Consider the following 27,294-nt stretch of genomic DNA (forward strand, 5'->3'; position numbering starts at 1 on the left):
AAAAAAAAAAGGGATTTTTTTTTTTTTTTTTCTCGTTCGGGAATCGGGGCTACACTCAAAACATCCGGGGCTGAAGCCCCGGCAAAATCGGCTGGCTCCGCCCCTGACCCGGACGAACGACCTAAATACTGCAGAGTAACGCTCACACGCAGTATAACAGTTCGTCCAATTTACGCAGGTGTCAACGATCATCTGCATATACCGTCCAGAAGTATTCAAATCAACACATGGAGAACGTTAAATGACAGATATATATTTATTTTCAGTCCACCCAAGCCAGCAAGGTTCAACACACACATTTAAATAACAGCACAAACTTCCTTTCAACAATAATTATAAGTAGTAAACATCAATAATCTCATCCAAACAGTTCCACCCCTTACCCACCATACTTGGTATCTCCCACTCCAATAATGCAACACAGCACAGGTACAAAAAGCATGACAAAAGTCCATTCTGGTCTTTTACTCAAGTCAAGATGGCCGCCACCATGTATGCTGATCCAGATGAAGTCAACAGTTTGTGAAAGCTTAAAATGTTCACTGGGTTAGTGCTCAGGTGGCCAGCCTGAGACACAACAGTCTAGTTGTATATTTGTGTTGGTGTGTGTGTGTGTGTGTGAGGGTATGTAAGCCGTATCTACCGTCGCTGGTACATCAAGGTAATAAAGATTTTTAAAACCCAAGTACGTGTTAATATGTCTCTAGAAAGGGCTAACAAGGGGAACACACGGAACAGAGGGCAGCTCTGTGACAGCAGGGATGACTTATATATATATATATATATGCGCGCAGTCGAGTTGACTACACTAAACACATATACACATTTAAACCGTCGAATCAGAAAACAAAGAAACGCATTCTAAATTGGAATCGTCTCAACTGCCTTCACACTTCTGATTTCCTCCGCCATCACTTCCTTCTTTTTTCACACCAAAAACAAGGCGGGGCTTATCACACCTTTATCCCAATAGCTACATGCCACGTTGAAGATACAAACAACTATCTATATATCTAACATTGCATATTCGCGAAAACAATACTCTTATAATAAACCACTTTTATGTGAAAACAAAACAGATACCGAAAATAAATACTTCTTTTAAAAGGAAATCCAAACAGGTAATTTAGCACAGGGTTACAAAATGAATTAAAATCTTCATAAATCCACGCTGAGTTTGCCACGTTTAGCCTAAATAATAAGACAGATATAGGCTACTATTATTTTTGCTGATAGTTAGATTCTCACATTTCGTTTTAGCAAGAATGAATGATGGAAGTTATGCATCACATTAATTATTTTATTCAAAAAGGTTAAATGCCTAAATGCTATCACTATTTTGGATATTGTTTGAAGCCAAGATGCCCACTGAAAAGAGGCGGATTCAGGAGAGGGAGAGAAAATTCAGGGAGGCAGCAAAGAGCAGCACATCACTGCAGGGTTGGCTGCGAAAAAGCCAACCAGCAGGTGGGACAGAGACTTTGAACTGTGATAAAGATGACATGACACTCTGTAGGGGAATTGCTGAATTAATCAGAGTTTTTCTCAGTCCTTCATATAGCCCGGGAGTTTATTTTCAGGGGGTGCCCTTTTTTCAGGTTAGAGCAACTGCCCCTCAAAATTCCTGTGCACGTCACTGGATAGATCGCTGTATAATTCAGTTTATTATTCGCTGTGGTGGACATTAATGACGTTTTTATCGTTTTACTCCGCTATATTACATAAAGCATATCGTTTCTCCTTCTAAAGCCTCAACTGTTGTGTCTTAGGGAACAGTCCCTCGGGAATGGTAACAGGATAGAAAACGGCGAGAGACAATACATTCAGCAGAAAGATGTTTATTTTTGACAGCAGTTAAACACGTGTGGCCATACTCTCTACCACCGGAGCACACGCGTTCTAACAGACTCTTTTCTATTTCCGGTTGTACAGAAGGGCGGAACATCCCATACTGCTCCAATAAGACACCTTGACATAACCTTGAACCAATTACGTTTACGTCTGATACTGACATACAATTGCATAGTTGCAATCTTATTTTACTCTTGGTGTACAACACCACACTCAACTACCAAACATTTTGCAGAAGTAGATGCACATCGGATTATTGGTATGCTTACTTTAAATTTGTTTTAAGTAGTAAGTTTTTACCTAACAGACTGTCTCTGAATTAATAAAAGTGCCAGCATTTTATGAAAATGTACAGATTTGCTTAAGAATATTTAGAACTCAAGAGATTGTTTTTTTAAACAACATAAATTGTTTACAAGCTTGTTCATGGTAAGGAATTGTAATGTAAATTAATTTATTGCAAGATTTACAAGTACATCTACTCCAAGATGCAATAGACTGTGATGAACCCAGATCAACAACATCTAATGAATGGGCACTGAGGCAATCCTTGTCTGAAGAACGCTGGCAGGAAGCAAGACCAAAACTCCTTGACAGTTTGCTTGCTTCAGACTGTGTGCATCTTGGTCCTTGTGATCACTGCAGCTTGAAAGAAGCAGTCATCAGGTGCAAGGACTGTTTGCCGAAACCCCGTTACTGTGGGAAGTGTGATGTTTCTACTCGTCAACATCTAGTTTTTCATAACAGAAAGACTCTTATAGATGGGTTCTATAAACCTATCCCTCCATCAACTGCTGTGCAAGACCTCAGTGGCCAAAATCTCATATGTGAGCAAGGTAGGAATTACTTGAAAGCTTAAAATCGTATTATTTTTTTGTTAATATATTTTTCTTTTCATCTAGTGTGCTTGCTGCCAATCTAACAACCTGAAAAAGTGTGTGATTGTGACCCTCAAAACCTGTCTGTTGTCGCCGGACGATCAGTTGCACTCATTTGCATAAATGGTACTGTATGACACGCAATATTTTGTATTGTATTTGTCTATTGGCATAGTTGTAATTAGGCTAAATTACATTTTAAAATACTTTTAATCAGACTACAGTTAATTCAATTCAATTTCATTTATACCCCAGAGATTTTAATTTTTTTGGAATAATTATTACATTTGCATGTTCATTGGTTCTCTGTCAGTGGTTATGGTAAAATCGCATGCGTGTTGTTAGTAACAACAAATGTAATATTCTTACTCTTTGTATGTTTATAATGATATGGTATAAGATTATCCCATTTAAAAAATTTAGGTCAAAAGTTATTTAAAAGTTGTCTTTTCATTACCTAAAATGTGTAATTTAATGGATTCCAACTACTGTGATGGTTTCCAACTACAATTTTGTCATGTAATTGGAATCAGGAATGGATACAATTTTTTAAGTAATCTACACTGTTTTCAGGTCGCTATGGCATGTACCTTCCAGTTATGAATTGCAGAACATGTCTTGCGTCATGGACACCTGATGTGAGGGACCTGCTGTGTAGTGGTTACTGGTCGGGCACTATGGGATTTCAAACCATATACCAGCTAGACCTTTTCACCTCTTTTGAGGACCTGAAGATCAATGCACCCGGTCTTTCAAGACAAGCATTTGTCAAAATGTTAGAACAGTGCTCACAACAATTTGGAAGGGTAAAATTTGGAAGGCCATTTGTTTTCTTCATTTGTGTAAGTCTAACTGGCATGTCACTGTATTCAATTTTTTGTAATTCCAGAGAGGTTACATGTGTGGCGACATCTTCCAAAAAGCTTTCCTTGAATAGTCATATTGTCGTCATGAAAGAGATAAACTCTGCGGCATTGACCACTTCTCTTGCCCAGCTTGCACCCCAGATACAGTTGCTGTGTCTGCAGATGGAAACAGAAAATGATATAGATTCAGCAAAACAAAGGGGTGTATTAAAAAGGATAACATTACACTGTCAAAATGTCTTTGTCAGCAAAAGGTGGCTCAAGCATTCCCAGAAATTAAAATTGGAATCAGATGAAGCCATTTCTTTCGGTCATGCATGCAAAGGGGCATTCTACAAAATGTGAGGTAAATATATTCTCAAACAATATGGTAAGTTCTTTACCTGTTTGACCTCCTTGAACTCAATATTTGTGGTTTGCACATCTGGTGTGCATGCTTTAGGTGCAGTGGGGTGGCAAAAACCAAACAGGGGCAGGCACTACCATTGGTGAAGAAGTTGAACAAGTCAACAGCTTTTTGTCCCGTGTGGCTCTAACTACAAATTACATGAGTAAGGCTCATGAGTACATGAGTAAAGTGTTTTTTTTCATTGCTCATGGATTGTGCTTTGGTAGCATTACAATTAAAACAGCTTGCTTTTTTCATGAATCATACTTGGAGACTAACCATCACTGCTCAAAAAGCTAATTTAATTCTTTCATCTTTTCAGCAGGAGTAGATATGATCACATTGCATGCCAGAGGATGGAATGAGTGAGAAAAAAATAAACCTGCACAATTACTTGTCTCAGGGGCGTAGCAAGCTTTTCAAAAGTGCGGGGGATGGATGTGTTTTGTTTGTTAACAATGAAAACGTTGAATGTTTGACAGAACGGTACAAAAGGTATAACATACAAGATATAAAAAGCTTCCCATTTAAATGTGTGATACTAGTAGAGTATAAAAACACATTCGGAACACACAGAAAATAAGTCAAAACCTTGTTGTGAAAATACACAACAGTAGACTTGCTAATGAATCATAAATACTTTAATAATCCCAGGGGGGAAAGACAGTGGAAAGCTTGATAGTGACATTGGTCTGACAGGACTGTGACTGTGACCGCTAAAGTTTGCTTACTTGCACCTTGAAAAGGGGAGATATAAAAAAACACACACACAAAGCTTTTTCTCTGGTGGTATAAATAATGTAACAGTTTTCTGTTTTTAAACATTAAAATAATACACAATTTTCTTTCATAGTTCTTCAACAGGTACAATCAAACATAATAGGTGAGTATCCACAAAAGTATTCAGCTAAACAAAAAAAGCAATGTTCAAAATATCAAAATCAATAAACCCATAAATACACTGCTTAACAAGGTCAATTTGTCCCTCCTCCTCGTCAATTCCCTGCCTTCTTCATCACAGTTACTTTATACATTGCATGCCACATAAATAACCCAATTTAGCTATTTCTGAACAATATTCCAATTTGCAATTAGCATTAGTCTAAAAACTAAATATAATTTAGAAAACACTCGACATATCAACAAAACATAAACAGAACATCTCCCCAAACACCTATCAAGGTTATTTAAAAACCTCGAAAGCATAAACACTCATTCAAAGTCGCTGGAAAAGAAAGACGTAAATAACCATAACCGTTCCGCCTCTTCAGCACGAGCTAACCGATAAATCTAACACACCAAGAGAGGCGGGACTTAAGGCAGAACAGCCAATCATCATCCGGTCACACTCAAAGCCGGTGTTCTGTTTGAGTGGGAGGGGAGAGGAGAGGAAGCGGCCGCATCGAGCGCAGACACAGAGCGGCAAGAGAAACGCTGAAGCGACTGCTGTAAGGCGTTTTTACAAAACTGCGGAAAAACTGCAAAAAAAGTGCGGGTGTTTAACCCTCTCACCGGGAAAAGTGTGGGTGTTAAAACACCCACATCCCCCACGGTTGCGACGCCCCTGTCTACACGGTACTTGAAGGTAAGTAAAAATTAAAAAATATTCATCAATGAAGATTACATTTCATCTGACTGATGTTCACTGATAACTTGTACGTACTGATGGACATCTGCTGTCCTGCGCGTTCAAAAATTGGCTTTAAGGATTTCAGATGAATAAAAGTTGAAGTTTATTAAGTTGAATCTCAGCGCTGGGCTGTCTCAGACAAAAGAGTATTCACAGAGAATCAGCCCCGCTCAAACAGTGTACAACATTTTTATATGTGTATGTGTGGGTGTGTCTTCAAGCTTGCTTCGGACAGTGGCCAACCCCTGAGCGCCTTGACCTCTGCTACTTTCTTTGTGTCCAATGGAGTGATGCTTCATCTCATATTTTCGTAGACTACTCCCTTCTTCTTTTACTATCTGCAAGATAACACACTTCCCCCACCCAGTTTCCACATAAACTTTGTTGCTTAGACTCCACGCTATATGGGTATGTGCGTTGATGTGTAGCATACTCTCCTGTCCTCCTTTCCTGCCTGGAATGCTGCACACACACACACAACCCCCACATCCTGTTGAAAATACCATTTTGCACTAATATTTTGAGACCCTACTCAACATAGTAAAATAATGCAATGTTATATAAGGTAAGCAGTAATAAGTAATAATCATATAAAAACACACTCAGAAAATGTAATTGATATAAACCCTTAGATAAAACATATAGAACCCAGATAAAATATATAAAACCCTTCAATCCCTCTCTTGACCTCTGAAAGAGGTCACACACACATTATTGTCATCACCCTTAAATGGTAAGAAACAGACAAATTATACTTAACATGTAAATTGTAAATGACATATTAAATTGTAATTGATATATAATTGTAATTGATACAAAACATTTCCTCATACATTGTCTTTGTCCTCCTCCTCACTGTCATCATAGAAGTGGTCTGTGGTCAACAATGGCATGACATATGGTGGGGGCTCTCGTTTTTCAATTGCAGTAACAATTAGGCGGTTACATAATGATCTAATACACGGCACACAACAGCAACATCCGCAGGTGACCAAAATTCCCACAAACACAGCCATAGACACAATTATATGGTTAAAATGAAAAAATAATTCAAAGTTTATCATACCTGGTAAAATCAAGACTCACAGTTGCAGTGTGGGAAGTTCTGGTTACAGAAGCTTCCCTGAGTCTTTTGCCAATGCACCTTTTATACCCAAGAATGATATACTGTACTCAATGTTCATTGTGAATACAATGGTCACTGTGAAATTTAGTTTAACTCGTGGCTGACGAGATCATCAAATGGGATGCCAATTTATCTGTGAACAGGATTCCCAGATAAAGCCAATCCTCTTTAGAGGAGTGCAGGTTATGGATTAAAGTTTAAACAGTTTTAATATACTCCATGTTAGATTTGAAAGAACTAGACCCTTTCACCCATCGCACCATGACCTTTAAAACAATACCAAACATGAATCATCAAACTTCATACTATGACAATAAATGATATACACAGAATAAAGGGTAAGCATTTTCCTAGTGATCAGGGCCTGAAGAGATGAAAGGGAGAGGTGTGATAAGAAGATGGGGTTCAATTCTTGGGAATCAACAAAACCTTAGGGGAGGGCAGGATATCATTCCTCAGAATCTAGCAACAAAATGGTGTTTGATTGTTTAGTCCCAGCTTTACAAACAACCTTAATTCTTTGCACTTTTCCAGCTGCCTTACAGTTCTTCCCCTGGCCCCTTGGGGCAATCTCAGAGCAGTCCCAACGGGGACACAGTTAGGCATTTTTTGGTCTTTGTGTATCATTTATTACCTTAGAAGTCTCTGTAGAGCTGGTACTGTGCAGAGCAGGTGGATCTTTGCTGTTCTTTTGCCAAGGTTGGTTTCCACCTAAGTCAGATAGTCTGCAATATAATTTGTTGTACCAAGTCCATTCAGTCAGAGCCCATGTGCTCTGTTCGTATAAGGTGTCTTCCCACCGAAGAGAAACATCTGTGTGTAGTAGTATCCTCCCCATGATATTTATCTGACCCTTTTATCCTTAGGAACATCTAAGTAGAAGGTATGGTTTGCAGCGCAGCTCCATACGTTAAGGAATTCATCTCACTAATAACACATCATTGTGTATGAGACACCTGAACGGCATCTGCATAAGCATACAACAACTGAACACTGATGATTTTAATAACATTGGGAGAAGATCATAAAGGGTTACAACAAAAAAAAAAACTATATATATATATTTCATGGTACCTGGTGCGAGTGGTGAATAAGGTCTCAATTTCATCCAAAGCCACATAAAGTGATCCCATTTGATTACCTGATTCTTCACTACTATAGTGGAATTTAGATACTCTGAGTATTTTATAGGAAGAGTGGCAAAAGTCAATTTAACTGGCATATTCTCCAGTGGTATACATCATAAAATAATAGTTTATAATTATATCTTTTAAATATATTGCAACCAAAATACAAATCTACAGTATGCATATAAATGTATTTTCATGTATTTATAAAATCCAGATACAACGTTATGCATAATATGGTATAGTTATATAACTTATTTTAATAACCATAATAGTAATTCAGAATACTCAAATATGAGTTAACTTTGCAGATCTATCATTACAAAGAAGTAGTTTAGAACATATTCTGAATCTCTAATTTAGCTGTTGTAACAAATTCTGTGAATGTTGATGTGTACAGTACGTCATGTCACGTTCAATGTTAAAAATCTGATTGAGAATTGCGTAGCTGATTGCAGAAGCGCCAGCACTTCAGATCTAACCACTCTTTAAACATATCATTAGACATATGTTAAAAACCAGTGTGCTATCTGGCTGGGAACAATGCCAATGATTTCAATTGAAAATTGCACAAATTTTCAATTTCATCTCTCTCTTCATCAAACCATTTACCATACATAAAACTATAACCATGCAAATTTACTATGTACATTGCAAGGTTTCACATAAATCAACAGAATTGTAACAACAGGTTTTATCTTATAATTAAATTAGCATCATGAGTTTGTCCTATGTGTGAAATGCTATACAGTTGTGTGTATGCATGACAGGCTATAGATCCTTCTTATGTATCATATTTGAAATCTAGACTAATCATCCTAGGCGATGTGTAGTGTTTTGAGTCTGGATAACTTTTAAGATTATGCCAGATAATCATTTTATGAGGTTGTAGTGGCGAAAGTGTGTCCACAATGCTATATGTTCATGTCTGGGAGATGGGTATCTACAACAATCTGTGTTGCACAATTTGGATCCGGTACTACACCGGGAGGCCGTGTAACTACTTCTGTGATGTAACTGTGAAGTGTGAATGACCCCTTGAAGTATAATCTCACCCATCTCCTCCATTTCAGGTTCTAAGACACCTCTCTGGTATCTGGACTCTATAAGGAGTCATAGTGATCAATCTGAAAAGAAAGACTTTAGGATAACAGACAGAGATACATTTTTTCTCTCAATTCAGTCAAATCTGTGGGTTAAATATCAGTCCGTATGTTGTGGTGCTGTCTGTTTAGCTATTCATTTTTTATGGCACTACCCACACCTGTCCATTTGAGATCTTTGAGGCCTGTAAGGACTAAGTAATTTCTGTGTGATATTTAACAGATGGTTCACTATCACTTGTGCCATGGTATCTATAGTGTTAATGAAAAATTATAAATAAAACTAGAATAATTCTATGAGTCTTTAAATGGGTTTGACCCATAAAAGTTAGAAATGCATGTGATGCTTCACTTTTCACCATATTTATTCTTAAATATTACTGCAATGCCTGCCCCATATGCACAATCTTCACTTACACAGTGCGCTAAAGATTCAAATGTCACCTTTCCTTTATATGACCTGTAATGTTCCTCTGCGCTCCCTTTTGCTTTACCTTCAACACCCTCCCTCTCTTGGACCTGTGATCTCAGGTCCACAGCCGTCTGTTCCAAAGACCTGTTTGGGTACTAAAAAGCAACACAAGAGGACAAATGGTACCACGTGTCGCCTTTTCCTTGGAGGTGGACACAGTGGGATGTTTGTGAAGTGCCCATGTGCACTGCTTCCTGTTTCAGACACATCTAGGAAGAAACTTAGATAGTAGTTAGCACAATTCAAATGAGCTGCATGTGCCAATTGTGATGCACTATCTAAACTCTGTCGGCTATGCAATGAAACAGAGGGTGTAGGGTGATGTTTTATCTCTCCACACGCCCCTTCCCCCTCCTCTTGTGGAATGTGTTTTTTTTTCTTTTCTTCTCTGTGGGGGGCTGACTGCTGTGGAGTTTCAGTGACTAATCTTGTAAGTTGGTGTAATTGTTGTCTTATTTCATTTATATCAAACGTTGTGTCTGGCAATTCGACATCTAGATGTCCTTTGGTTAACAGTTAACACAACTTGTTACTATTTTTTTCATACGGTGGTGGTTTTATCAATAGTTGCAAGTCTTGATATAGTTTTAGGTTTGGGGAATATGCTGTTTGTTCAGAGATGTCTCCCTGACTTCCTGACTTTTTTGTCTGCACATTTTCTCCCCCCTCTCTTTTAACCGGACTCAGAGCAGTGGCCTTAAGCGCAATGCATATCCATATTTTAATTCTTCCTTCATTTTAACTTCTTGATTTTTATGTTTATTCTTTTCTAACCATTTTATATATATTTTTTCTTCAAAAACCTGACTTTATCCTTTTTCCCATCATGTGCTTTAACGCACATGTGAGCTTTTTTCTCCATTTCTCTTATTTTAGGTGCCAAAGACACACGTGGTGGGTTATCCCATCCGTTTTCAACACATATCTGACTCCATTTTTCGCCTAATATCTTTGTTTCTTTCTTATGGTGTTTTACCTCTGCCTGGGCTAATATCATATCTTTCATACGATCCCATTGTTCATTTACAGGAAAACACCCATATTCATCACATTCTCTATCAAATTCTCCCTCCATTTTTTAGGTTATTCAATTCTCTTAATTATACAGCTATCAATTATATTATTATTATGCGTTTCTATCAATTATTCTAAACACAATATTATTATTATTATTTTTTTTTTTCAATTTTCCGTAATTTCCAACACACAATTACATACACACAAATTACACATAAATTCCTTCAGTTCGGGGGACCATCCACCCGTGTAATAAATGCGTGCGGACTTTCACCTCACGTCTTCTAAATTCGGGGGACCAACCACCCGTGTAATAAATGCATGCGGACTTTCACCTCACGTCTTCTAAATTCGGGGGACCAACCTCCCGTGTAATAAATGCATGCGGACTTTCACCTCACGTCTTCTAAATTCGGGGGACCAACCTCCCGTGTAATAAATGCGTGCGGACTTTCACCTCACGTCTTCTAAATTCGGGGGACCAACCTCCCGTGTAATAAATGCGTGCGGACTTTCACCTCACGTCTTCTAAATTCGGGGGACCAACCACCCGTGTAATAAATGCGTGCGGACTTTCACCTCACGTCTTCTAAATTCGGGGGACCAACCTCCCGTGTAATAAATGCGTGCGGACTTTCACCTCACGTCTTCTAAATTCGGGGGACCAACCACCCGTGTAATAAATGCGTGCGGACTTTCACCTCACGTCTTCTAAATTCGGGGGACCAACCACCCGTGTAATAATTCAAATTAACAAACTTCAACCGTTTTTAAATTTGGTTTGAATAATGATCAGGAATATTTGCAATTCAACACAAACAATTTAGAGTAGTCAATTAGCAGATGTTCGATAAAACAGGTCTCTGCTAACCTTATTTTTTATTCAGCCGGCTGTTGTGTTGAATCCAAGATTTTCCCTCTCTCCGTTTCGTCTCTCCGTACTCTTTAAGGATTGTCCGAAATGTCCCTTTTTAGCCAATCACGTCGGGGTCACCATCTGATGGACATCTGCTGTCCTGCGCGTTCAAAAATTGGCTTTAAGGATTTCAGATGAATAAAAGTTGAAGTTTATTAAGTTGAATCTCAGCGCTGGGCTTGTCTCAGACAAAAAAGTCTTCACAGAGAGAATCAGCCCCGCTCAAACAGTGTACAACATTTTTATATGTGTATGTGTGGGTGTGTCTTCAAGCTTGCTTCGGACAGTGGCCAACCCCTGAGCGCCTTGACCTCTGCTACTTTCTTTGTGTCCAATGGAGTGATGCTTCATCTCATATTTTCGTAGACTACGTCCTTCTTCTTTTACTATCTGCAAGATAACACACTTCCCCCACCCAGTTTCCACATAAACTTTGTTGTAGCTGTGAAGTGTGAATGACCCCTTTAAATATAATCTCACCCATCTCCTCCATTTCAGGTTCTATGACACCTCTCTGGTATCTGGACTCTAAAGGAGTCATAGTGATCAACCTGAAAAGAGCGACTTTAGGATAACAGACAGAGATAATTTTTTTCTCTCAATTCAGTCAAATCTGTGGGTTAAATATCAGTCCACATGTTTGTGGTGCTGTCTGCTTAGCAATTCATTTGTTATGGCACTACCCACACCTTACCATTTGAGATCTTTGAGGCCTGTAAGGACAAGGGAATTTCTGTGTAATGTTTAACAGATGGCTCACTATCACGTGTGCCATAGTATTTGCAGTGTTAATGCAAAAGTATAAAAAGTATACCCCCCTTTTTGGCACTGGGTAGTGGACTAATGAAATCAAAAATAGAAGATTTCTAATGTTGTGTTCAGACCAAACGCGAATGACGCGAATAAACCGCGCTACTCGCGCGTGGTTGGACGCTTGAACATTTTAGTTTACTCGCTTCATTCGCGCGTCAAATTCGCTTCATTGCAGACGCGAATTCGCGTAATGGAAGTGGCTTCTGCCAGGCGGCTCCAGTCCCATATATATATATTGCTTAAATTGTGTAAAGATCGTTTTTGACAACTTGCCAGATTGTCCGACCTCCTCACTCAATTTCTTCCAATCAAGATCCTTTTATTTCTGTTTCGATAAAAGTAAGATGTATTGTACAGCTCCAGGTATCCACATACAGCAACGATGATTTTGTCCTCCATTGTTGACTGCCAGAGCAAGCTCCTGATTGGTTAACGCGGCGCGAATTTTCGCCAAAGTTCAGATTTTTCAACTCGCGCGAATTCGCACAATTCATTCGCGCAATTCGCGCCATTCGCGCAATTCGCGCCGCAAGTAGGTCTATCGCGTCTTTGCATTGACTTAACATGTAAATCACTCGCGCTTGACGCGCCATTCGCGTTTGGTCTGAACACAACATAAGAGTCTTTTAGGTTGGTTTAACCCATTAAAGTTAGAAATGCATGTGATGTATCACTTTTCACCATATGAGGCCGTCTGGCCATTATAATATAAGCGATATCATGATGTGATTATAATATCTATTACATTATATGAAAAATTATATAAATTAAAATAATAATTTCATTGCTGGTATCAAGGTCTTCAACAAGGCTATTTACAAATGAGCAAAACTGCACACACTACTGTGTTTTTAATTCTGCATTATGTCTATTTTGTTTTAAACAACAGCACTCTGTTGTTGTAAACATGCAATAAACTACAAATACAGTAGATGCAGTTACTAGAGTTACTGAGTTACTAATACAGTTATTGAAGTTATGGTGCAATAGATGAGTAGATGCCGTTAATAGAGTTACAGTGCAGTAGCTGAGTCAGTGCCGTTATTGAAGTTACAGTGCAGTAGATGAGTAGATGCAGTTACTAGAGTTACTGAGTTACTAATGCAGTTATTGAAGTTATGGTGCAATAGATGAGTAGATGCCGTTAATAGAGTTACAGTGCAGTAGATGAGTTAGTGCAGTTATTGAAGTTACAGTACAGTAGATGAGTAGATGCAGTTACTAGAGTTACTGAGTTACTAATACAGTTATTGAAGTTATGGTGCAATAGATGAGTAGATGCAGTTACTAGAGTTACTGAGTTACTAATACGGTTATTGAAGTTATGGTGCAATAGATGAATAGATGCCGTTAATAGAGTTACAGTGCAGTAGATGAGTTAGTGCAGTTATTGAAGTTACAGTGCAGTAGATGAGTAGATGCAGTTACTAGAGTTACTGAGTTACTAATACGGTTATTGAAGTTATGGTGCAATAGATGAGTAGATGCCGTTAATAGAATTACAGTGCAGTAGCTAAGTTAGTGCAGTTATTGAAGTTACAGTGCAGTAGATGAGTAGATGCAGTTACTAGAGTTACTGAGTTACTAATGCAGTACTGAAGTTATGGTGCAATAGATGAATAGATGCCGTTAATAGAGTTACAGTGCAGTAGATGAGTTAGTGCAGTTATTGAAGTTACAGTGCAGTAGATGAGTAGATGCAGTTACTAGAGTTACTGAGTTACTAATACGGTTATTGAAGTTACAGTGCAGTAGATGAGTAGATGCAGTTACTAGAGTTACTGAGTTACTAATACAGTTATTGAAGTTATGGTGCAATAGATGAGTAGATGCAGTTAATAGAGTTACTAATGCAGTTATTGAAGTTATGGTGCAATAGATGAGTAGATGCCGTTAATAGAGTTACAGTGCCGTAGATGAGTTAGTGCAGTTATTGAAGTTACAGTGCAGTAGATGAGTAGATGCAGTTAATAGAGTTACGGAGATACTAATACAGTTATTGAAGTTATGGTGCAATAGATGAGTAGATGCAGTTACTGGAGTTACTGAGTTACTAATACAGTTATTGAAGTTATGGTGCAGTAGATGAGTAGATGCAGTTACTAGAGTTACTAATGCAGTTATTGAAGTTATAGTGCAATAGATGAGTAGATGCCGTTAATAGAGTTACAGTGCCGTAGATGAGTTAGTGCAGTTATTGAAGTTACAGTGCAGTAGATGAGGTAATGCAGTTATGAGAAAAGTCCATTAGTGCAAATGAGAATTCAGTATAATATTCCTTGTGTGCAAGTGAGCAGTATAGAGTCCAAATCATGCTGTGTGTGTGTAAACAGTCCGGTAGAGCAGATACGATGGCATCTCCTGTAGAGTTATCCACGGAGGGCAGCTCACAGACAACTTCCAGGTGCCAACTGGTGTCCGACAAGGGTGCTTGTTGTCGCCTTTCCTCTTCCTCCTCGCCATCGACTGGATTATGAAGACGTCAACCTGCGATCGAAGGAACGGAATCCAGTGGACTTTGTGGAGCCAGCTCGATGATCTGGACTTCGCTGATGACCTTGCTCTTCTTTCCCATAGCCGACAGCAGATGCAAGAAAAGACAAGCGTAGTGGCAGCCACATCGTCTGAAGTCGGCCTCAACATCCACAAGGACAAGACAAAGATACTGAAGATAAACTTCACCATTCTCCAGATACGCTGGCCTGTCACCATCAGTAACGCCGACCTTTGGGAAAGGACCCGCCAGCTTCCTGCTGAAGAAGAAAACAGGAAGAGGAGATGGGGATGGATAGGGCACACCCTACGCAAGCCAGCACCTACCGTTACCCGACAGGTACTGAAATGGAACCCCCAGGGAAAGCGTAAGAGAGGCCGCCCAAGAAACACCTGGCGACGCGACATTGAGGCCGACACCACCAAGATGGGCTACAACTGGAGTCAGTTAGAAAAAATGGCCCAGGACAGGGGACTCTGGAGAGCTGTTTTTGACGCCCCATATCCTGGCAGGGATGACGGGCATTAGATTAGATAGAGAGCAGATACATGAAGTACTGGTGTGTAGCCTACAGTTCAGTTATGCATGGCAGCCCTGTAGTGCATTGTAAACAATGTAATAGCAGCATTAAAGTTATGAGGGTAGTGGAATCAGTGGGGGGCAGAGTTCAATAATGAAACAGCTCTGGGAAAAAAGCTGTTTCCTTGTCTGCTGGTTCTTGTCCGGAGGCACCTGAAGCTCCTACCGGAAGGCAGGAGAGTAAACAGTCTTTGAGCGGTGTGAGAGGAGTCCTTGAGAATGCTGCGAGCTCGGCGAAGACAGCGTTTCTTCTGGATGTCCTAAATGGAAGAGAGTGTGTCAGGAGGGGGAATCGAACTCAGGTCTCCGGCGTGACGAATTCCCCGACTCCACCACTGAGCCACGAATAACAATGAGGGAGAAACCAATTGCAGGCAGACACAAAGGCACGGATGGTACGGGGGAAACAAGGGGTATTTATTATATTACCAAAAAACATGGACAAAAAGGCAAAACAAAACCCACGAGGGGGATAACAAGACAAATATAAAATATCTAAACAAAACAAGAATAAAGACTAACTAAACTACCAAAACAAACACTGGGAACAAACACTAAACTAAAACTTACTAGAAACTTGAGGAAAACAGGAACAAGGAACGAGGAACGAGGAACGAGGAACAAGCATAAAGCTGATGACACAGGAAACAACAAAGACCGGGAACACATACAGCTAGCAGCAAACACCAAACAACGTACAATGAACCAGCACAAGACAATGAACACGAGGATGTTATAAAGGGGAGCAAATCAAGAGGGAACAGGTGCAAGGGATAAACTAATTAACACAAACTGGGAAACAGGAGGGTAGGAACGATGACACAGACTAGAGAAACAAAGGATCCTGTATGATTCCACCTCAAGAGGTGGAATCATGACAGAGTGTAGTCCCTGTGATGCGCTGGGCTGTTTTCACCACCCGCTGCAGTGCCTTGCGCTCAGCAACAGAACAGTTCCCGTACCAGACTGTGACACAGTTGGTCAGGATGCTCTCTATTGTGCAGCGATAGAAGTTCACCAGGATAGTTGAAGTTCTTCTTCACTGTCCTCAGAAAGAAGAGACGCTGTTGAGCCTTCTTGACCAGGCATGAGGTGTTGGTGGTCCAGGACAGGTCCTCCGAAATATGTTACGTACCATTATAACATAAATGAACTTTTTAAAACTAGGTTGTTACTAAGGCTGCACGATATATCGTTTTAGCATCCATATCGCGATGTAAGCATGCGCAATAGTCACATCGCACGAGGTGCGATGCAGGGAAAGTTTTTTTTTTCTATATTTGCCTTATATATAGTAGGGATGGGCATTTAAAGCAAAAATAATATTCGAAGATCGATGAGAACTATTAGAAAATTATTCGAAATTCGCACCCCTCCCCCACATGGACGCATTTACAGTATTATACACACACAGACGGAGAGAGAGAGAGAACATTTACGCTTTAAATCCCTATGACGGCACACTGCTTTATGTATTATGGAATAGGCGATCTTACATCAAGCACTACATTAAAATAACTTGCTGAAACATTCATATATTAACACCGAATGACGGCACTAATTTATCAGTACGTCGATCAGCATCAACCGCTCACAATACTAGGACACTTCCTTGTAAAATATGAGCATGCACATTTATAGCAACTAAAAAACAGTTCGATTGATCAAAGAAAATATATTAAAGCCATAAAGATTTTAGACCAGACTTAAGACGCGTTAAAACATATTAACCGAATGACGTCATTTATTAACAGTTCGGAGCGATTTCATGAATTAATAACTCAAAAGGATTCAGTTTCTATTGTCATGAAAAAGTTTCTCGAGTCTGTCAGTGATCGTATTTCTAGACGGAACAGTAAACTCGGGCTGTACAACAAACTCCATAAGATTGTTAAAACCCTCTCCTCCGACAAAGCCGATCAGAATCATATCATTAGCGATCATCTTTCTAGTTGGAGCCGTTATTTGCTCCGCCCGTCTGGCATCAAAATTGGTGGTTCTGACGTAAACTAGCAACTGATTGCTGACCTGTGGATGGATCTGCTGGGTGCTTCGCCCTCAAATGATTCTGCATCGTAGTTGTTGATCCATGATAAACCAGCTTTGCACTGCAGAGTTTGCACTGCACTTTATTCTCATTCATTTTATTAAAGGAACCCACATAGAATATATTTTTAACCTCGTCTCAGTTTATCGTTTCCGTTATGTCACGCGGGTCTACAGTGTGCGTAACTTTGTTACCAATTCTTGTGGGAAAACGTTTTCCTCTACTGTCTCTTGATTGACAGCCTTTAGGTTTTAGGTGCGTCGTTATTGGCAGAGCCACCCTTTGGTTACATGAACGCGTTACACGTAAAAACACGGCGAATTTTTTAACATCGCAAACACTATTCGAAATTCTAGAGTTAAATATACTTTTCGAAATTCTTGACTCATCCCTAATATAAAGTAATGAATTCTGATTTATGGGTGCTTTCCTTTTTACAAAGCACATGTTGTTGCTTCACGTTTTTGACACGCAGCCTCTGCATGCGTGCGCATGGCGAAATGAGCGAGGAACGGGAGAAAACCACCGAAATGGACGACTTGTTCGCAAAAAGAAGCGCATCGTCAATTACTTGGAAATATTATGGCTACAGAAAGGATGATGTTGACCAAAACAGGTACTTTGTCGGGAGGGCAGTGCAGTAGATGCCACAGCACGCGGAAAAACAACTACTTTGTTTGATCATTTAAGTCAGAACCACAGAGCTCTGTATGACGAGTGCAAAGCCAGATCTGATTGCCGTCCAAAGCCGTTATTTTGTCACTCATGTTAATTCCCTAATGTGATAATTATGTGTCCTCTTTAGTGTAGCGCTCTGTTCTAACCTGGAATACATGCATATAGCATCCCAATAACTAAATCGCTTCTAGACGCCAGACTGCACTTCTTCATTCACAGATGAGCTCCCTTATTATAGGGTAAGAAACAACATTTATTATTAAATAGCAATAAATAAAAAGCAATTTTCAGGGTTTCACATCGTTTACTTTCTATGAACATGCCCAAAAAATCACCACAATTATTCTTGAATCAATTGTTTATTTTTGGAGAAATTCAAGACATCTGATGAACAGTTCTGTATTCCTACACATCGCAATATATATCGCAGGGGAAAAAACATCGCAATGTAGGTTTTTTTCAATATCGTGCAGCCCTAGTTGTTACTATGAAGTCTCGCCACATGGTTAGGTATCATTGGCTCAAGCTTCACTCATTCTGTGGCAGGTACGGCTGCTACATAAAATACATGTTCAATACTGAGTTATATTTGACATAAGAATACAAACTGTATTTAGGGAGTATATTTTATGGAAAATATATTTCCATAATTATTTACTAAACCTAGTCTGTGGGGTAAAACGACCCCAGCAGGCATCACTGATAGTAAGCATGTACATCACGTCCATATTCCATCATAGTATCTCAGGTTAGATACATTTTCAAATAAGTAAATAAATTATAAGTTATTTCGACTTAGTGCTTGTCACATATGTAATGTGTTGAAAAACAAGTTAAAAACAGGGGTCACGCAGGGATAAATGCATACAATTATAATGCTACATCAACTGGAACGATGAATGATGCATGCGTTTTAAATTACTTTTAACTTCTGTTACTATAATTTTTCGTATTCTCACCTAAACATTTCACATTGACTTCGATGTGTCCGCATTCAAGCATTTCTGCAGATTAAGACTTCTCCAACAACTGATAGTTTTGACCTAAGTGTGATTTTCAGTTACAAAGATTATCCTTAAACTGGACATTAGTAGCGCGCTCACGCTCGTGAATTCATTTAGTGAAGACTCGCTCTGAACGGCTCATTTGAATCATTGAGTGGTTCATACAATCGTAAATGACTCATTTGGTGTGATTTGTGATTCGATTTACCCGGTTCATCCAAAATATGAAAATAATCAGTTCTTTCATGAAGGGCACATCGTGATTTCTTTATTTCAAAATAAGGAGTAACGATATGCTTTATGTAATATAGCGGAGTAATACGATAAAAACGTCATTACTGTCCACCACTGCGCATAATACACTGAATTATACAGCGATCTATCTATATTTTCAAAGGTCACCAACAGCTTTATTTAACCAGCCGGATAACAAACCACCTAGCTACTAAATCTACCGCAGAATACGTAACGTTAGCTTAACTTAACTGTCCTATTGGCGTCACGGGCAGTCACATGATTCGAACGTTTAGTTACCATTACAGCAAACATGTTTCAGTAAAACAACGCGGGAATTTACAATTTCACTAAACTAACGCAGACAGCATTAGGATAATGTGATATACTGTACATACCTCTGACTGTCAATCGTGTTGTATGTCGAGTCGACCGTCTTCGATGTGTCACACAGAGGTCGTCCCTTTAGCGCCCCCAGTGGACTTTCACGTCGTAAAACTGTAGAAATATGTACCTGCTAGAACGTATTTATTGGCGCTGAAAAAAGTGTGCAGAGGTACGTCTTACCCATGAAACCAGTATTTTCCTGTATGTGTTAAAAGCTTTTTATGTTTTTAAAGACAGATCTGACAATTTGTGTGCGTGTAAAAACCTAGATTTAAAGTACTAACTAACGTACAAATAAACCAAAAATTCTATTTCTTGCAGGAAAATAGGCAACATATTCAGACAATATGTCTTGTGAAACGCTGTTAATTGGGTTTTAAACGTTTAAAAAACATAAAGAGCAACCGAGATAGATTTGCAAGGGTTTCCGACAAATGTTTTGGTCTTTTCATTTTTTTTCTTGATTGCTCTACAAATACTGTTGAACTTAACTTAAGTTGACTTAACATTGTACTTTCCAGGTATTGAAAGAATGAATCACCATCAATCATGGAATGAATTTCTTCTTGCTGTTCTCACCAATGTTTTTACATCCTCAAAGAAATCTAAACACAGTAGGTTCTCCACATGGAGGCACTGTAATGTGCACATGATACCTGACAATGTCTCTGACCCACATGAAAACATAAAAAACATTCAAATGTAAAGAAATATAAGCATTGAAGCTTTTAACAAGTGTTGAAGCGTTTTAGACAAATAGAAGGTTGGTAACTGTTATGACACATGAACACGCTGATGAATTTTCAAGAAACACTACATTAAACATTGATTGAAGACTAAAATCCTGTCCAACAGCTTCAGACAAAGCTTCCTTTTTTGCTTCAAAGATTTTTTTCTCTGAAAGGCATTTCTACAATGTGTTTTTGTCTGTTCATGCTTGTCATATTGATAAAAGAAGGATAACACACTGCAATAAAATATGATATGCGCTACATATATTAATATTAAATAAGTGATCTCTGCACTAGAGAATGTTGTTGGTTAATGGCTGAAACTTGTATATATATATATTCCTTGTTTTTATTTTCAACGACCATGGCAAAACACATCAAGTTTGAGCACAGAAAAAACAATCAGATGACAAATAATTGACCAAATAAAACAAATGACATGTATTTTAGCTCCTTTTCTGTCTAAACCGCAAGAGAAAATGATATCTCAAGGCATCATGAGGCACACTGCAGTCTGAGAAATTCAAGTGACAATTATATAAACTCTGTATGTAGCCTATCAAAAAAGGTTCAGCTGGCCTTCTACTCTTCTTAATTAGTGTTCATTACACTAAGCTTCTAAGCATTAAAGGTGTCAATTAATTGGGTCTATTCTTTCCTTAAACTGTTGTAAAAAAGAGTAACACGTTGGTCATATGACAGATCCTTTCATTCTGAAACAACATCAAAAAAAAGATTGAAGATAATTTGAACATAATTTTACCAGTTAAGTGCATTTCCTGTGAACTAAACCTACACCAAACATTGCCCATAGCCTATTTGAACTGAACTTGAAGTAATTCATATATACATTTTCTGTTAAAAATAATTATTTTGGCTTGTGCAGTAAATACTTTCAATGCGAATATGCTACTGTATGATTAGTTACTATTTATATTTATATTACTAAGTCCTTCCTATGACAGCATATGATACAATTTGGAAAATGATAGAAAGATAAAACTTGTCTGATTTTTATTAAAGTCTCCATGAAATCAAACGTTTTTTTGGCTTTAAGTAGATGTAAAGATATCTATAAACTATAGTTTGCTCTAAAACATTAGAAGATAAACATTTAAAATCTACAGGCTCTCACTTCCAAAAAATATGGAAGGACAATCTTTATGACAACATACTTCTCGTCAAATTCAAAGCGTTTGGGTAAAATAATGGATATTCCAAGGAGAAAAAGCACTGGATGTGTCAATGCCATTAAAACAAAAGCCACATATAAGGTTGTTTTATAAACACTTTCCCGCCTGAATGTTTTCCACATTTATTCCTGACTATCATGAAGTTATAGCTCCCTGATTATGTGTCGGTAAAGTATCACATGATAACATTACTCTTTTCATTTTGTAACTTCTAATTCCCCCCTTTCGTTTGCATAGTTAAAAATACTTTTTAATCCTCATTGAAAACACACCCGATCACTGACGGAACATTATAATGTTCTCCACTGGGAGGCGCTGTGACAACATAAAAAATGATATCAATAATAAAACGTGTTTAAGCGTCTGAGACGAAGTTAAACAGGTTGTTGGTGACTGTTAATAAAGACTACACATCCTATGTAACATTTTCATGTGGCTTATCTTTAAATATTTTAAGGAACCTTACAAGTATTCATAGATTAAACATTAAAGACTAAAATACTGTCCACCAGCTCTGAACTCTCTTCACAATCCTAATGGAACATTTTGTCGGTTCCGTCTCATGATTATTCTATGAAATACATAATAGAAGCCTAGAAAATATTTCATACACTATATGTTTAACAATTATGATTAAATAAGGGATTTCTGCACTGGACAATGACGCAGAGTGAATTTTGTCTACATGTTGGTTATTTTATTTTTCAATTCTGGAACACAGTTTGAGGACGGTTGAGCAAAAACAAAAACACTTTAATTAATGTAACTACTAAAAACAAAGTACAGCATGTACTCTACCTCTCTGCCAATCCAAATACACAAAATAATAAAGGTATCACAAGACATCAAATCAACAGCACCATGGACAGTTCCCGCAGGTCTTACAAAGCCAGTGCCGGTGTACCGAAATCCGACTCCCCGGACAAATCATACTCCCCTCGCGTGCACGCGCTTTATTCACATTTGATAGGCGGAGTTAAGAGTTCTGTTTGCTGCGGTTCTATTTCACACTCCTAGCCCCAGGAATGAAAGTATAAAGTCCTAAAATTTACGATCACCAAAAGATGTTAGGCAATACTAAGGATTAAAGATGGGTCAAGTAAATAAACACACAACAGAATGGTAGATCGATTTAGCTCGCTCGTGGAAACAATATGTTCAAGACCACCCGGACAATTGTACATGGATTACCACAGTAAAGGGATAGTAATGCTTTTTATGCAGACTAATTTGAATGCCCGATGTAATTTATCTGTGCAAAACTTTGTTCCAAAAAGTAATGTCACGATATCTGTGGATTCGTGGATGACGTTTTGCTGTTGTCATGTTACTAATTCACACCGTCTTTCAAATAACTTTTAGGCTGATCTTTTACTTTTCCTTTGATACTTGCATATGAATGTCATTTAAAATACAAATATTCAATCATTGAAGTATAGAGAAATACATTTATTTAAGGTTATAATGTGCTCTTATAGAAGACGGTGTTAAAAATGCTTGTCTACGTTATCCTGCCAAAATTCTTTCATTTATCTATTTTTTAAGGATTTTTTCCCTCTGTTACATTTCGTATGACCAAAGAAATCATTATTAAAAGACAAAACAAACAGTTTTCAGTTGTCTTCCATTTTGATAACATTGAAAATGCGTTATGAGTTAAGAAAATACAAAATATGAGTTATTTTGTATCAGGCTATTTAACAGACCATTTTAGATTCCTCTATTTCTTTTCAGGTCTAAATATTCTATTCAATGTATGTTTTTCTAACCTTCGTGTAGTGTTAAAAAGCTGGAACAAGAAGCACTTCATTTGTTTAATATATCTTTGGTTGGTGGCCTCATGAGCATGAAGCTTTAGTTTTACTAGAAAGAGTTAAATGGGGGAGTAAAATTTCCACAATTTTAAATTTACACCTGCCAAAAATGTACTCCCCTCTTAATCTCACTTTAATATTATCACAGACACATCACATATAAGATACTGACACATCTGTAAATAGAGATTGTGTCCTTAAAAGCATTTGACTCTAGCTTCAATACAGTGGGTCTATATTAGGGGGTATAATTTCCACAACAATAACCAATAAACCAGTTAATAATGTACTCCCCTCTTAATCTCACCTTAATATTATCACAGACACATCACATATAAGATACTGACACATCTGTATATAGAGATTGTGTCTTTTAAAGAATTTGACTGTAGCTTCAATACAGTGGGTTTATAATAGGGGGTATAATTTCCACAACAATAACCAATAAACCCGTTAATAATGTACTCACCTCTTAATCTCACTTTAATATTATCACAGACACATCACATATAAGATACTGACACATCTTTATATAGAGATTGTGTCCTTAAAAGCATTTGACTGTAGCTTCAATACAGTGGGTTTATAATAGGGGGTATAATTTCCACAACAATAACCAATAAACCCGTTAATAATGTACTCCCCTCTTAATCTCACTTTAATATTATCACAGACACATCACATATAAAATACTGACACATCTGTAAATAGAGATTGTGTCCTTAAAAGCATTTGACTGTAGCTTCAATACAGTGGGTTTATAATAGGGGGTATAATTTCCACAACAATAACCAATAAACCCGTTAATAATGTACTCCCCTCTTAATCTCACTTTAATATTATCACAGACACATCACATATAAGATACTGACACATCTTTATATAGAAATTGTGTCCTTAAAAGCATTTGACTCTAGCTTCAATACAGTGGGTTTATAATAGGGGGTATAATTTCCACAACAATAACCAATAAACCCGTTAATAATGTACTCCCCTCTTTATCTCACCTTAATATTATCACAGACACATCACATATAAAATACTGACACATCTGTAAATAGAGATTGTGTCCTTAAAAGCATTTGACTGTAGCTTCAATACAGTGGGTTTATAATAGGGGGTATCATTTCCACAACAATAACCAATAAACCCGTTAATAATGTACTCCCCTCTTAATCTCACTTTAATATTATCACAGACACATCACATATAAGATACTGACACATCTTTATATAGAGGTTGTGTCTTTAAAAGCATTTGACTCTAGCTTCAATACAGTGGGTTTATAATAGGGGGTATAATTTCCACAACAATAACCAATAAACCCGTTAATAATGTACTCCCCTTTTAATCTCACTTTAATCTTATCACAGGCACATCACATATAAAATACTGACACATCTGTATATAGAGATTGTGTCTTTAAAAGCATTTGACACTAGCTTCAATATATATACCATCATATCTTACTTTATATAATTGAAAATATAATAATATAACGACCAAATATTACTACATTACAATGTACATTAAGTATTTCTACTTTTCATTTATTGAAAAATATAAGCATAATATAATTCCAATATATGCAAATGTAAAATTCAAATATAAATAGAATTATACAGTTTTTTTAACTGTATTCCAACATATTTTTGTTTCGTAAGGGGCCACTGGAACTGATGGATACTGAACACATTGTTTTCCATTGGCTTTCAAGACAACTATTTATTGATTGTTGAACAATTGTTGTCTCTTTTGTAGTGTAACAATAATCATTAATAACAAATACATTTCCAAAAACTAAATATTTGAGACAATGAACACCACTTACTGTAAATTACTCAGGGTCTTGAAAACATTGTAGACTTATTTAAATGAAAAAAAATATATATCATATTGCTTTTACAGGTTACTTCCAACAGGCTGGGCAGATGAAGCTTGACACCTTCACTGATGGTTTAACACAGACGGTGTGGAACCACCGTTGGCACACATCACAGCCAATCTAAACATATTGGCAATTAAATCAATTTTAAAATGTAAACAAGCATACATTAAAAATCATTCATTACTCTAAGAGCAATTTTTGCTATAAAAAAATTAGTTTGATACAGAAGAAATTTTAAATTATGTTTGAAACGGAAGAACGTCTATACTTACCCAATCACTTCCAGTATTGTGTTCCCCACAGAAGTAACATAAGTCCTTTAAGTTATCTGATGAACAATGGCATCAGGGTAGATAAGGGTGTAAAATGCACAACATTTACTTTTAATACATTACAGTTAATACATAATTACAAGATAGATGCGAGACCAGAGTGTTTACCAGTTTTCTCCAGGAGGCAAGTTGCAATTTGCATCCTTAGATCTTCCACACCATCTTGAGATGCAGAAAATTCAATGGGCTTTTCTTCAAGGACACATTCGGCACACTAGATTAAAAGGGTTAAGGATTAACAGATAAGGTGTTTCTCAAGCAAAATGCTATGAGTCTATCATTGTTTGAAGTTGAGAGCGAAAAAAGTTTTATACAGTTATCAAAATTGATGATGCATCTTCGTTTCTCAATTTGTAAGTACCGACACATTTGGGATAATCTTATTCAGGGTTGTGTTTTCTAATATGTTTTTTACTTATATTATTACTTACACACAAAAACAACATAAAAAGCTGTTAATGCTTCTTTGTCAACAATATACAATCAGTTTTATTTTCAATGCTTACCTTTAAGACAAAGGCCCCACATGAAGAGCCATCACTTTGCAGTGGGTGTGGGAGTGTGCCACACACCCATCTGGATATATGAAATCCTTTTTGCCTCATGAATGATCTGTAACAATTTGGAAAAAACACTCAAGAGTAAAAGAGTGCTTAGCATTTTTATTTATTTATTTTCTAATTTTGCTACTCTGGTGCCTTGCAACACATACTGTATATGTGATGCAATCTGGGAAAAACCCAACACGTGATTTTTTACATATTTCAGAGAACTATACCAGCATACCATATGAAAGTTGGGTTCCAGCCCTTTCCAAAAATTGTTTTTATTTAGTTCATACCTTGTATGTTACAAAAGTTCCCTTGCTTGTTGGTATGTCAACATTGTGATAAGACATAAGACTTAAGAACCTATCATCTCTAATCCTACTTTAAGAAGGCCAATGAACTGTATTAGAATGATCTTGCTTGGAAAATTGCACATTGTAAAAAGCGCTATATAAATAAAATAAAATTGACTTGAATTGAAATTGGCGAAAGGATGTGCATGCAAGTCCTATGCATCTGGTATAAAGGAATATGGCGTGCCCATTTAAGGACATCAAATTATTGGTAGTGATGCAATTTTCTTTTGTTTGTGATGGACATGGTCTCTGAACTGTGGATCATCATGTATGTGTCCTGATCACAGTACAGAAGTTGCTCAGATGAGCAGCAGCTCCAACAGCTTCAGGCGCCGAGCTGACAAGCAGGAAATGGCCATTGATACACCTTCATTCTACACGTTATTTGGTTACTTTGATATTTGAACTGTCTTTGTAGGGTTAAGTGAGGGAATGCTGTGGGCAAGTTAATGAGTTTTAATGATGTGCTGTTGCTGGAACTGTCATTTGTTGGGCAAAAAGTTCACAGTTTTCTATTTATTTCATTAACAGACATTGGAAGGGAATTCCTGCTTACTAGTTAGTGATTGTGTTATGAATTGATCTCAGTACTGTTCTCAAGGAAGCCTGTGCATTTATTATATGTGTCATTTAAAAAAAAAAAAAAAAAAAAAACTGAATACAAACTGGACTATACTAACTGAATAAGATATAACAGTTAAAGGTTTGCACTGATTGGTGTAGTTGTAATTCTGTTTTAAAGTTCTAAGAAAATTGTGAGATGGTTCATAATCGTGTGTTTGCAATCAACAAATTACAAAACTGTAATTCCGGACCACCGGT

General features: G+C 37.5%; 1 pseudogene; it reads left to right on the forward strand.

Annotated features, from left to right (window-relative positions):
- The window catches only part of LOC130432417 (protein rapunzel-like), a 126,392-nt pseudogene that overhangs the window by 36,491 nt on the left and 62,607 nt on the right, over window positions 1-27,294 (forward strand).

The sequence above is a fragment of the Triplophysa dalaica genome, chromosome 12 (genome assembly GCF_015846415.1).
Source record: "Triplophysa dalaica isolate WHDGS20190420 chromosome 12, ASM1584641v1, whole genome shotgun sequence".
Lineage (NCBI taxonomy): Eukaryota > Metazoa > Chordata > Actinopteri > Cypriniformes > Nemacheilidae > Triplophysa > Triplophysa dalaica.